Below are 15168 nucleotides of genomic sequence, written 5' to 3'. Positions count from 1 at the left end.
TCTGCAAGTAACAAACAAACAGACAGACATAAAGAGGTAAAAACATAACCTCCTTCACCTTCGTTGGTGGAGGTAATCAATATGAACCTAACGAATTTAAGGAATGGAAACATTTTAAAAATCTGATACAAATAGTTCTCATTGAGATAATGGATCATTTTTGTTAAAATACATATTCGATTGAGATCACAAAATGTAAAGAGTATTTCATTATTGGTTTTGCTACAAAATACATAAAATTTATTTTCCCTTAATAGAAGCTAATATTTATAGCTAATAGGAGGTTGTAATATGTTAAGACTGTATTGTAGAATAATATAATATAGACTTTCTTAACTAATAGTACTTTTTAAAAAGAAGAAAACTATACCTGCGTCAAAACCAGCTCGAGTCTCTCCCACAAGGGATATTTGATAAACTCACCAAACTCAGTATTTTACAACTGAGTGACAACAAGCTGAATTTGTTGCGATAAGGTGTGTTTGACAAACTTTTCAAACAATTATTGTTAGTCTTTATATAATACCATTAAATTCAAAAATAATTATTTAAAAATATATATATATCCAATCAGGAATAACTTTAAATATTTGCTGTTTTAAAATTACAAACATACTTTGTAACAATAAGTGATTTCAGATTATTACCATAAAATAGTGCTATCACAGACACAGGATTCGTAAAGTATTTTTGGTCACAATAAATTAGAATAATTAATGTTATAAATTATTGTTGAAATTGAATTATTGTAATTGCAAATAGTTGTTAAAACTAAATTAAATTTATATTATAAGTGAAAAAGAATGGCCTTGTTAGCATTCCCATCTCAACCCTTGGCTTATGAGATGATTGAACTGAGATTAAAATCTGTAACTGCTCAACCAATATCTTTGTAAACTAGAACAGGCGCTCAGTAGAGCGCATACCTTCGCCAACGCTACATTTTGCCCCCCCACCCCCCCCCCCCAGAAACCGTTGATTGTGAGGGTATTTAATCCCATACCACATCTGCCATCTCATATGTGTTATGATGGCTTAAAAACATTAAATTTCCTGCTGTTTGACACTGATTCACGTACATTGTACAATTTCTGTATGAACTCCCTGACCTTTTTGGGTGTCGGTGTCAAGTCGATCTGATGACTACTGGTCACATTATAAGAAATCAAATATTACACATCACAGGATAGGGAATTGAATTCTAAACATTTTGAATCTACTTACATGCAAATTGTATGAGAATTGACCACGTTATTATAATAAAGGTCGTTGACCCCCCTGACCTTTGACCCAAACCGCTAACAAAGGTTAGACGTCATTGTGTCATATCGTATATCACAAGATTGGGCATTGAATTCACAACATTTTGGCATTGGTTGCATGCAAATTGGATAAAAATCGACCGCACTATGGCAAAATGACGATTTTGTCCTTTTCATGACCTTGACCTTGACCTTTGTACTCTTAATTTTGTAATTGGTATTAGAGTGTGGGGAACAGATCAGTCAACATTTTGGTGTTGGTTTCATGCAAATCGGCTAAGAATTGACCGTGTTATGACTAAAATCGCACATTTTGCAATGTCGTGACCCTCCCCCCCCTTGACCTTTGACTCCCAACCGCTAATAAGGGTTATTCCGTCACTGTGTCATGTCACATATCACAAGATGGGGCATTGAATTCTGAACATTTTGGCATTAGTTGCATGCAAATTGGATACAAATTGACTGCGCTATGGTAAAAAGACGATTTTGACCTTTGACCCGATCGCTCCCAAAATCTAATCAAATGGTCCTCGGATAATAACCAATCATCCCACCAAATTTGCTGTGATTCATTTCAATACTTTTGGAGTTATGCGAATAACAAACAAACAAACAAACACACATATTCACAAATAAATAAATAAATACACAGCGATCAAAACACAACCTTCGCAACAAAGTTTGCGAAGGTAATCATGTAAACTTGTATTGACATCTGGATTATGTATATATGTATATATATATATATGTATATATATGTATATATATGTGTATATATATATATATGTATATATATGTATATATATATGTATATATATATGTATATATATGTGTATATGTATATATATATGTATATATATATATGTATATATATATATATATGTATATATATATGTATATATATATATATATGTATATATATATATGTATATATATATATGTATATATATATATATGTATATATATGTATATATATATATATATATATATATATATATATATATATATATATATATATATATATATATATATATATATATATATATATATATATATATATAACAGGACAGAGTCAGGACACTGCTCGATGTTGCTCTCCTCAGCTGGAACCCATGTATCATCACTGTTTCGGGGCCTACTCCAGTACAGCTCCTCATGAGCGGCCCCAGCAGTGCAGCACCCGCGCCACCAAGCGACATCAGCCCACATGCTCACCACCAGATATCATTGACCAGATATCGATCCCCACAGACCTGCCTTTACATGTGAATGGAATCTCTGCACTCCCCTCTGCCTCCAAATCCACAGTGAGGCTATCTCTGCTGCCTCATGTAATTGCGTCACAGTATTCTTGACTTGCTCAGATGACGCTCCAATCATCTTGAGGTACTTCAGCAGAGACTTTGCCACAAAACCCCGACAACCCACTTCCACTGGTAGCATATCACACATCCACCCATGGTCCACACACTTCTCTTACTTCTTCATACCGACACAACCTTCTTTCCTATGCCCATTCCATATTTCCTTCCCATGGTACTGTCAGCTCAACGATGATAACCCTTTTTACCACATCAGACCAAATAATTAAATCAGGTCTTTGTTGAATGACTGCAATATGAGATGGGAACCTCAACGCTCTGTCCAAATCTGCATCAACCTGCCAGCCCACACCTGGCTTCAAAATGCATGCTGCCCCCTTGATGTTGCTTCACATTACTTTCTCACCCTCCTTTATGAACATGATAATGGTCTTCCCTTTTATGTCTGATTTGTTTGCCTCATCACATTGCCTTTTCGTAACCTCGACAATCATTCGCAAAACCTGGTTATGTCGCCAAGTATAGCTGGCTAGAGATTTCGGCCAACCAGACAGTACATACTCTCATGTCTCTCTTCCACCAGACTTGGTACATTCTACTGACTCAGCCAATTTCCATTTTGCCAGATTCACCGCAGTTGGCATTTGGTCACACATTGATTTAAATGCAAAGATTAGTCACTGTCTCTCCATCCTCCACAGCGATGCCCAGCTAACCTTCTTCTGCACAACCATCTCCCATGCTGTCCATGCTCCTTGCTGATGTTGACTTATCGCTTGAATCGTTCTTCTCTCCTCTTCCATACATTTAATCTCTTCGATAACCATCTCTCGTCTCCCACCTTACACTCACTTGTGGCCACCGTTTCTGTTCTTTCCAACCAAATCCTTTCCTATCTCTCTGCACTGCCCCAATGATTTCCTTCATTTGCAACCTACTCTCCGCATCTTCAACCATCCTCTGAACATCCCACTTAGTTCCCGTTCTTATCTTTGGCCCCAGTTCACTGATCACGGGGTCTTTTAAATCTCGAAGCATCATTTGGAATCTGGCTTTCCCAATGTTATATTCTTTAGCTAGTGACTTAAATGGCAGCTTTATCTTTGAACTTCTGCTGTATAACACCAAACTAGCTAACATTTTTGGCAAACCCAACCATTTCTGCATGTATGAATTTACCAACTTCTCCATCCTCTCCACTCTTGTGAGAGCAATCTCATATATTTGGAGAGGCCATAAGACACGAGGCAACAACCCAAATTGGGAGCACCATATCTTGTACCTCCCTGGCAAACCACAACCATCAATTGTACACAGACCTTGCACAAGTTGCTTCTGCAGGCTGCATTCCTCGATGCCTATCTGTTAACGGTTGTGCATACCATCTGTCAAGACTCTTAACTGGCTGTTCATTCAATGGCGGGATTCTATCCCCAGCCACCACAAAATGAACCTCTTTCACTTTACCTTTCTTCATGGAAAGCCTCCTGCTCTTATTTGGCTTAAATTCCATCCGGCTCCATTTAATGAGCTCCTCAAATTGCTTCAACAACATTTTAGCTGCTTCCAACTCAGGAGACAGAATGGTGATGTCGTCCTTAAGGCCCTGATTGGTGGCTGTGGTTTTTGCCCACCTCTAACTACACCAGTTGATGCTCCTTTTGTCCCACAAATAATTACTTCCCTAGCCATAATAAACAGCAACGGTGAAATCACACACCCCATTGGTATGCCTACTTCAAGTTCCTGCCACTTGGTTGTGTACTTTGGTGAAGAAAAACGCGTTAAAAAACAATTGTAATATTGGACACTCACCTCCCTCACCTTGTTGGGGACCCAGAAAAAATCTTATGCTTTGGCAATCAGGTGATGCTGCACTGAGCCATATGCATTTGCCAGGTCCAGCCATATAACATAAAGATCCTTTTTCTCTTGCCTTGCATATCGGATAGTATATATATATATATATATACATACATGTAGTCATTCGTCAAACACACCTCCTGGCAGTCATAAACCATAACAGTCAGGAGGTGCGTCTGATGTATAAATGACGAGTGTGGTTATCATTGGTTCGATATTTATTATCGGTGTGCCTTCCTGATGAGAGCAAATCAGCCTGAAATCTAGATTGGTGGCTCCCTTTGATGTTTAACTGATGTTGACCATATAATTTTTGTCTGTTTGATAGTCACCAGGTGGAGGCCTCTGTGTTGGAGGTGACGCTTTGGTGTGGGACTTTGTCCATTGGGGATCAGTGGAGTGCTCGTCACACTCCACATGTTTCGATTTACCACCAATCGCATCATGTGCTTTCTGGTTGAATGGTTTGCATGAGCAGGAACAATCGTCTGGGTGGCAGACGGATGGTTGTTCTGTGCGGATTATGTGTTTTTACCATGTGAGACATAATCCGCAGCGATGCTCACCATGACAGTCAGGAGGTGCATCTGATATTTATCAGATGCACCTCCTGACTGTTTTTTGTATCCTGAAAAACAAATGTACCCAGAATTGCACTATTTTATTGCTCCTGGATGTTTCTTTAATATAGTGTAGTAGACAGTAGAAAAATCGTGCAAATTATGATGCAAGCATCAAATTTGGCATTTCTGTTCTGCAGGGCTTTCTGATCAAATCTGCCTGATTGGCCATTAGAAAATCCAAATTTTGAAAAATTTGAAAAAAAAAAAAAAGAAACTTCAAAAAAATTTGAAGTCACAGCTGGCTGAAATTCTTGAAGTGCAAGTGAACATCCCAGACAGAGAACCAAGGGGAGATGTAGTCATCATTGATGGCTCAGCACTTATCAATGCCCTACCTCCACGCACTTCAAAGATATTTGATGACTATGCTAAAGAAGACATCATCCCAAAGGTGGAATCCTATGGTGCCAGGTACGAGAGGGTGGACGTAGTGTTTGATGTGTACAAGAAGTCAAGTCTGAAGTCCGAGGCAAGGTCGAAAAGGGGGCAAGGAATCAGAAGAAGAGTGACAGGAACCAGTAAGACCCCACGCAACTGGAGAAGCTTTCTTCGAGGTGACAGCAACAAGACTGAGCTATTTCACTTCCTTGCGGAAAAGATGTGTGAAGCACAGACGACAAGCACAGTCATTGTCACAAAAGGAGAAGATGCCATTAGCAACACAAGGAAGTCACTGGATGCTGTGTCTCCATGTTGTCATGAAGAAGCTGACACTCGAATATTTGTACACGCCACGGATGCAACGACGGATGGTAGCAAGTCCATTATCATTAAGGCTAATGACACGGACGTACTAGTCATAGCAATATCTGTACTGCCATCCTTACAGGAACTAGGTCTTGAGAACATGTGGATTGCCTTTGGCCAAGGAGCCAATGCACAATGGATTCCAGTCCATGAGGTAGTTTCTGCAATCGGGCCTGAGAAAGCTAGAGGGATCCCATACTTCCATGCGGTAAAGGGAAGAAAACTGCATGGCAAACTTGGAACGTCTTTGATGATGTTTCTGAAACATTCACCAATCTCGGCCAGCATCCAACATTGATTCATGATCTTGACTTTTTTGAAGTTTTTTTTTTTTTCAAATTTTTCAAAATTTGGGTTTTTAAAATGGCCAATCAGGCAGATTTGATTCGAATCCCCTGGAGAACAAATGTGCCAAATTTGATGCTTGCATCATCATTTGCACGATTACTCTCAAAAATTGCTGTGATCTGCCCCACTAATATAGGAAACAAAGGGCAGGTTCAGGATACTGCACTGAACTTTCATGGTGCTATCACCTTCAATCTTGTTGCATTGTGTTGGCTCATGTGTAGTGAGTGGGTTTTCGTGTCTGTGGGAAAAGTGATGATGGAATAATCATTAAAACTGCATTAACAATCATTTTCTACTTTAGCAATTTACGTTTCATTTTTATTTTATAACATTTATTCATACGGATCTTGGCAATATGAAAACATACATTCAAAATCCTACAATTTTATGGATATGAATATTGTTACACTCGTGCGGTTTATTGTTTAATGATGGTGCACCCCGTGGGACTGGGCTTGCAATGATGAGAAGCTGTGACCTTAGGGTGTATATCATGTGAAATGTTGGTTCGGCTGTGGCACCGGAATAGCTCCTTTCTTTCTTCCTTTCCTGACAATTTTATTTTATTCTTTTGTTGTAAAGGTCTTCCTCATTGACTTTCTCCCTCTCCCGAGGACTCTCGATAATTTCACGGGCAAGGAACCATGATGGAAGAAAGAAAAGAAGGAGAGAGAGAAAGAAAATGAATGAATGACCACAGGCCATGCGGCCCGTCTTGTGACGAGAAACTTGACCTGCAAGAGCTCTTTGAGGATTTGAGTGATCCCTCCGAGGGCTGCCTGTTGGAGACACCGTCTGTGTTGAAGTGACTGGTGTGGAGGAGAGCCTCCTGGTGCACGTGGATCGTGTCGTAAAGAGGGAGTGGAGCAGAGGCGTTTGCTCCTCCTGAGTATTGTCTGAGTCGACCGGAAGCGATGTGTGGCTTCAAGATGTTGCAGGAATTGGTCAGGTTCGTTTTTGTTGGTGAAGTTTGGAAGCACATCCAGAGAGAGAGAAAGGTGGTGGTGAGGCATCATCCTGGTGGCCTGTGGCTGGGACGAGGCCGCTGGAACGTCAACTCAAACAGGCCTGAATTCTTCACACACACACACCCCCCTCCCTCCCCTTTTTCCTTTACCCATTATTTTCTTCATATCTTGACAAATATTCCTTTGTTATTTTCCTTCCCCCTTTAGGATTAGCTGGGGATATTGGTGGGCCATTTAATTGTCTTGTCTGTATTGTCTTGGCACCTGTCTGTCCTTTATTACTTGTTACCACCACATATCAGCAGGATTTCTTGTCGATATGATTTATCTGTCGCTTCATGGTATACCCTGTTTTCCTTATCCTAAGTAAAGGATTTCCATTCATTTCACTGTTTTGAATTTGCATTGCATTGCATTGCTGGATTTGCATACATTTGCATACTGTGTGTTGAAGAGTGGGGGTGTAAATTTCCGTCAACATTTGGATGGTAACTTCGCTCGATCACATCTGACTGCTTATATGGCGCAACCCACACACCGGGAACGTCTTGGTCTCCAGTACACATCAATTTGGACCTCTGGAGCTGTCGGCCGTACCCCGAGCCCTTTACCCAGGGGCCAGGTCGTAACATTATTCAAAATCGGACGTACAAAAGCACAAAAAACAACATGTACATTCACAATAGGGCCCACGGCTGCACAATGTGCAATCAGGCCGACAACAGCCCTACGTGGCTGAGTATAAAGGCCTACGAGTGTTCCATATGTTTTTTTTTTTTTTTTTTCATTAGACCTAGTCACCCTGCATACTTGTACACAAAAATCAAACACACTTACACACAATCGTAGCATAATTAATATGAGCTGCTGCCTTTTCGCTCTCAGGATTCAAACTATAAAGAGCACAGGAGGCTACCCGGGAAATTGTATTTCCCTCTGAGTCGGCCCAACACTTCACACGAGAGGCTGGATTCCTTCTTTGTTTTAAATATAATTATGTTCACGAGAAGCACCCGCTCCATTTTGGAGCAGGGGAGGGGAAGGGAGAAGGGTGGGGAGGGAATAGTGGGGGAGGAGGGCAAATATATTGTTACGTGGAAGGGGGGATCCATAGCTACACTGTGGTAAGTGAAGTATGGTCCATGTGTTTCGAGTTGGTTGGATTGCCATGTAATCAGGACCTATTCGAGTAAGTCTTTCGTAACATGTAACGCTAAGGAAGCAGCGTATGTAATTTATTGACAGGCCAGACAGATTCATTACGTATGTGTAAATACTTCTTTGTATGTGGGGTTAGGTGTGGACTTCCCATCACAGAGGCACATGTGTCACGTGTGCAGTTAGGCCGATTACAATCACTCTGGCCAGTGTGTGCCAGCCATGGTGGTGCAGTGTGCTGTGGAGCCAGAGTGGCAATGTACATTTATTTTTATTGGGGCTGCCCCTGTGGGCGGGTACCCCAGAGGAGGACACCGCCCAGGAGGAAGAGAACTCCAAGCCACAAGAAGAAAATGAAGAGAGTCTTGTGTGGAAGGAGGTCGAGGAAGTGGTTCGTGAGGCAGAGGTCATTGTGGTTCACTCTGCACAAGTTTTGGGATAGACCCAAGCTGGTATCGCCCTGCCTTTCGAGAGTGGACGAAGGACCTCAGACAGGAGATCTCCACATGCATCTCGTGCAAAGAAGCACTTTGAGGAGGAAGAAAAAGTGCTGATCAGGAGTCCTCATGAGGGATAAGGACAAAGAGGACCGCGTGGCCTGGATGAAGGCCGACTCATTGCTGACCCTCCTCTTGACTGTGTTACTTCGTCTTTGGACACCATCGTCACTGGCTCTCATCTTGCACCTAGTTTCCAAAGCGGACTGCATCAATTCCTGCATCCATCCTGCACATTGAAGACAAAGGGTTGTCCTGCCTGCATTATTAGCCCACGTTGAACTTTGTTTGAAACGGGGGGGGGGGCTTATGGACTTTGTCTCAATCTGTGCGTGCATGCGTCCGTGGCCATATCTCGGACGTGTATGGACCAATTTTATTTGTACTTTGCACAAAGGCAACACATGATGACATACATATGCACATCATTTGGTTCCACAATGTGTTCGAAGATCTCCAGCTGGTAGCCATTTTAGTTGTAAAAAAAATAACCTGATGTTGAACACATACTCAACCATTTCTCAGACATGCTTTTGCCGATGTTGTTCAAACTTGGCACACGGATAATGAATGAATGCTTACATACGCATCCATTTTAATGAAGAAAACTTGTTTTTCCCCCTTTTTTGGACAAGCCTAAAATTGTACTTAACAATTGAGGCCCGGCGAGGAGTGATGTAAGCGACATTTTTAATGATATGATGATGATGGGCTCGGATGATAGGGGAAGGGTTAAAATAGTGCAATATGCCATTAACTCCAAAATGGCCGATGTGGCCCTTGCATCACTCCTTCTCGCGGCGCCTCAATTGTAGGCTTGCACAACCATTATTCAAGAAGTTGAGTTTAGGGGACAACCATTATTCAAAGAAAGTGGTAGGGATGGTTTCACACGCTCAATTCTTGTGACCATCCCGACCTTGTTTACATACTTTTTGGAGGAACATCCCGACATCTTTTGCATTAAAAAAATTTTTTTTTTACTTGTACAGAGACATGACAGAAGTAAATAGACACCATGATGTTTAAAGAATTTATTTATTGAACATTTGAAGTGCATTCGATCCATTTTAATACATACACTCGTATTTGGTGGACTTGCCATTTGCAGATTTCAATGCTTTTACTCTTTCAGGCATAGAACTAATGAGTTCTGAAATTTTCTCTTGTGGGATTTCTGCCCAGGCTTCACGAAAAAGGTTCAGCAATTTTGCCCATGATGTTAGTTTCCTGGACTTTTTTTTCAATTGATCGATCCAATATGGTCGAGAGGTATTCAATGCGATTCATCTCAACAGAATGACTTTGCCATGGAAGTCGCTTGATCCCATTTCTGTCCTGCCATCTTTTGGTCTTTTTTGCAGTGTGCCATTGAGCTCCATCTTCCATGAACAGAGTATTGTTTTTGACCATCTAACCAGTGGAGAAGACAGGGAGACGTCCATCCTCAAGGATAGAAATATGTATCGTAGAGTTGATGTCAACACACTTCACAAGCTCTGATAGATTGCTCCCCACACCATTACTAAAAAACCACTGTGTTTGACAGTTGGCTGCCATCGGTTCAAAGAAAACTCTTGACTGGGAAGTCTCGAGAGACCATACACATCCACTGTCATAAAATTGAGCAAATTGGAACTCATCTGAAAAAATGTAGTTTTCCAAAATTCCAATGGTCTGTTGGCCATCTCGTCAGCCCACTTCTTTATCCTTTGAATGTTGGGTGGTCTAAGAAGAGGTTTTCTCCTAGCTGCTCTCCCATAGTAGCCCAGTTGATGAAGGTACTGCACGGCAGTTCTTGAGCTAGTTTGGACCTCCTCTGCAACATCTGCTGCCTTGCAACAGGGAGTTTTCTCAATGGACCGCTTGACAGCTCGAAGACACCTTTCTGAGGGCCCAGATCGACCAGAACGGGAAGCTGTGGATTCCTTGCCTTCGCTGGTGAATCGCACAATCACCAGGTTGACCGTAGAAAGCGGAATGCCAAGGTTCTGAGCTATCTGATGCGAGCTGACTCCACCTTCCGAATTGCCAACATTTCGTCCTCTTTGGAAATCGGAAAGTTTGTGTGCTCCCTGGGTTTGAGACATAGTTAATTGTCATTCAAGATCCAGGAACTCGTTTCTGCAAAAAAAAAAAGTCTAATATTCGTACAAATCATCGAGTAAAACTACATTATGCAGATGAAATGAAGAGATTTAAGGTGTCTATTTACTTCTGTCATGTCTCTGTACAGTGTGTAAATTCTGGGCCATTTTCCCTTGCAAATTATGCATTTTGTGGTGCCTTGCAATCCACAGCAGAGATATTTTTTGTGACAGAGAGTTTTACGAGTGTTTCTTAGTCTGCGCAAACATAAATGGCATTCAACAACTTGTGGTGTATTGTGGTTGTATTTTTTTTATTTCATCCTATTAATTAAAAAAAATTATGGGATGCCTGCAAAACCTAAGAGACAATGTCATTTACTTCTGTTACAACCATTGCCATTGCTTCATCCATTATTTTGCTGGACTGTCTGCCAAAAATTATGAGAGAAGTACAATTTATAGCGATTTTGCAATCTCCTGATTTCATACGTTTGCAGTGTTCTGTCGTCTTTATCGGTCTTATTTGTTACTAGCAAAGGTACCCGCAACACCGGGTCCCTCCCTCATCCCACCCCACCCCTTCCCTTCCAGGATCTATATTATCTGAAGGGTCTTTGGGGTCTTAAAGGGTATTGGGGGTTTTTGCAGTCCAAAGTGTCTTCAGCATCTTAAGGGTCTTTAGGCTGAGGTGGTGGATGCAAATACCCTTTGAACAATCCCTGGGTCAGACTTGGTCTGTGTGCCAAATGTGGTGATTGTCGGGCCAGCTGTCTTTGCAAAAAACGCGAATATACAGACAGACGACAATTTTTTTTAATTTGATGAAAACACTCAAATAAAAGCTGGGGATTGGGAGGGGGAGGGGATGGGGGTGTGATTTCATGACTTTGGGTTGGGTGATGTTGATTTAATTGAGCAACATCTTTAGGGAGCACATCGCCAGACAATTTTCAATTCCATGATGTTTAACTGTTCTTTGCATAATATTGTTAAAGTCACATTTTGAATTAGGCAACATTTCTGCTGGTACTTGCTCGTGCGTCATCGTCATCGTCATCGTCATCGTAATCATGTTTTTAATCACTGTTAAATAATAGTGTCACAGAAAAACTTCCACAGCTGGTTGCTTTGCAGCCACAACTCTTCCAAATTTGTCAGTTTGTCAAAAATGAGGAGTGAATAAGTAAGTCGTACTTAATTTGAGTTTTGACCAATACAGTTCATAAAATATACCTTATAACCTATACTTATCAGCACAAAACTCTCCATCATGATGTTTCTCATACACAATTAAATATCACGAGTCAAAGAACATCCCACCAGCTTTGAGTTGGTCCACAAACATCGCCTTTATGAAATCATTATCACTTTACCCACTCGATAAGAGCTGGATTATTCATTCCATGTGGCACTTCACTGATTTTTTTTTTTTTTCTGGTCGATCACACCAGGAACACTCCACAGCTGGTTATTATCGAGCCTCAATGTTTTCAGTTCAGTCAGCTTGTCAAAAGCTCCTTCAGGAACTCTCTTCAGCTGGTTGTTATACAGGGTCAGAAGATGATCATTTATTATTAAATGGATATATACTGTACATCTTTTCTCCCAAGTGAACTCTGATGTGACATAATGAAACATCAATTTCATTGGATGCTTGATATTGTGACGTCCACGGGACTTGAACAGTCCCGCCAACGTAGAATGAGCCGAAACGATGGAAGCGGTTTATTTTTTTTATAACCCAAAGATGGCGGTTTTAATCGCTCCACCGCAAACGGGACGAGGAAGGTAGCACGAGTCGCTTTTCACTGAGTTAATAGTGTTTATTTCTCTAACCACAAATAATAAGACTCTGCAAGAGGAGGGATCCGGGGCGATTCGACGGGATGGTGGTGTGGGTTCGGGCGTGGGGAAAACACAAACAATTCTAATGGATATACAAATCTCATACCCTCGAAGGCGCCAGGTACACACACACACACACACACACACACACACACACACACACACACACACACACACACACACACACACACACACACACACACACACACACACAACGAAGCTGGTCCTGGTGGTCAGGCTAGCCCGTGGTGTGGACGCAACAGTCCCTGGATTGGCGTCGGACGAGCTGGCGTTGCGCTCGTCTGGTGCAGGAGACACCGTGGTGCTGTCGACCTCCTGGTGTCCACCCAAGTCCGCTCACAGCCGCCAGGGAGCCAGTTCTGGCGCCAAGTTGCGAGCAGGAGAGGGAGGCAAGTCCGCCCGCCGTTCGGCCCTGTACTCCGAGCCAGCAGAACCCCAGAGCCAACCGAGGTGAGGCACGAGGCACAGCAAGGCCACGAGACACGATGAATCCAGGATCGAATCAGCGCAACAAAACAGCACGCTCCCAGCACAACAGCCTCCACCAAAACGGTTTTTCTTTATCGATCTTCTTCCTCCCACCCTTTTCCCCGAACAGAACCTTTTTATCCTCGAGTCCTCGTCACTTCCAATCGAGCCGTTTTATTGGCCCTCCGCCGTCGCCTTCCGCCAATCGTGATCACGGGGCGGAGCCATCCGCAGCACTGTCCTGTGACATCACGGCAAGCCTCCAGGGAATACTAAAAGGGGTTTATGCAGGCACACTTACCCTAACCCGTCTCCCTGTCTAATTACGTGACAATTATCATTTCCCCCTTAAAGAAATGGACATTTACTAGACAACTTATCACCACTGAATTGCTACTTATTACATCGAGATCCTGGTACACTCGAACAGCATGGCATACCTAATTAAACATCCTAATTACCCTTTGAATGCATACCCCCCCCCCAAACGTAACACTGCCCTATCCTCTGGTACCGCAGCTCCTGCAAGGTATATCACAGGCGCTACCGTACCAGCCTTAACACTTACTGACTCACACCTATTTAACCTAACGAAATAAAATAGGAGGGGCAATGGGCAGCGAGCCGCAGCTAACTTACCTATCCTGCTTAATGTACTACCCCCTTATGGCCTTATCCTCGCCTAAACAATCATTCATTTTTTTATTATTTTATTTTATTTTATCACATGAGAGCACTGAGCGAAGTTGCACTCCATCCTCTGGATCATCGCTCTTGCCCAACACTCTTCCAGTGATCTGGGGAGGGGAAACAAAAGGTTCCACAAAAACACAACACTTATACTTTACATTCCTACTCTAAGCCTTAACGACACTATTCGTGGAATATTTACACTTGACCGCGTCCCCCAGTGGATGCTAATAGACCCAGCGTTACCTGGGGAGCCAATTTTCAAATTTGCTTGCCCCAAAATTATGCGGACATCATGCCCTTGCTGCACATGTCAAGTTGTGCGGGATCGAGTGGGACTCACACATCTCCACAACACTCACACCATGCTCATCATCACATTTCTAGGTCATGGTCCCCATTTTAATGATGCAGGCTGAATCCTGTCATGGCCGTGGGGTGGGTTACCACAAGATGATGGGGGCATCTCAGGTGCTACCATGCCCACAGGTAAGCTTTAGTCCAACCCAGACGTTTCTCCGCCCCGCTCCCTTTGATTCCCACCCCCCTGGTAGCCATCAGCTCTAACCCCATACAACACACTGGAAGGGGTCTCACTGGCTTCTCTGGCCTTCCTGGGTCGCCACGGTCCTACCCGCCTTGGTCGCCCAACCAGACCCTCTCCCAGTTGCCTCCAGACACTGTCACCATTAGCCACCAGGGGTGAATCGCCTTGAAGGGGGTCGCAATTCCCGCTCACCGAGAGCTTCTGCAATCCCTGTGGACAAGCACATCATCCCCACCCACAAAACCCACATGACTCCCCCACCCCATCGGCCTTGCATGTGACACCTGCATTTCTAACACTTCACCGACCATGACCTTCCCTGTTACCACACCATGGCCAATAAAAAATCAACGTGTGCACCATACATTTCACTTCTTAACTTGAAACAACTCACACAGCACTTTTCCTCACCCGATCCACACACCAGCCATTGGACAGCCACTCGTGCCCGCTTTGTTACCAATTACCCACTGTCCCTATTGTCACTCCAAAACCCAGCAGAACTTACAAACTCTCACCTTCAGCACATGGGGCAGGAGGCTGCCCGGACCCAAGCTCCCGCACAGAAGCGGCCAATCTTCCCCTCACACGCTCTATCCAATCCGGAATATCCCGACCCATGTAAGAGCTCAATCGGTCACAATGGACGATCTGTGGGAGTGCGTGGCGGCCCATCTGGATTTTAAAAACTACATCGGTTACCTCTCGGAGTA

The 15168-nt window shown here is 42.8% G+C and overlaps 2 long non-coding RNA genes across 2 annotated transcripts in view; one reads left to right on the top strand and one right to left on the bottom strand.

The window, feature by feature from the left end:
* The window catches only part of LOC147031875 (uncharacterized), a 213392-nt gene that overhangs the window by 77845 nt on the left and 120379 nt on the right, over positions 1 to 15168 (top strand). The gene's annotated exons all lie outside the window — the stretch shown is intronic.
* The window catches only part of LOC147031876 (uncharacterized), a 134422-nt gene that overhangs the window by 29237 nt on the left and 90017 nt on the right, over positions 1 to 15168 (bottom strand). The gene's annotated exons all lie outside the window — the stretch shown is intronic.

The sequence above is a fragment of the Eptatretus burgeri genome, chromosome 2 (genome assembly GCF_056783735.1).
Source record: "Eptatretus burgeri isolate ZD-2024b chromosome 2, Ebu_testis_v1, whole genome shotgun sequence".
NCBI lineage: Eukaryota > Metazoa > Chordata > Myxini > Myxiniformes > Myxinidae > Eptatretus > Eptatretus burgeri.
This window is presented reverse-complemented; position numbering and strand designations above follow the sequence as displayed.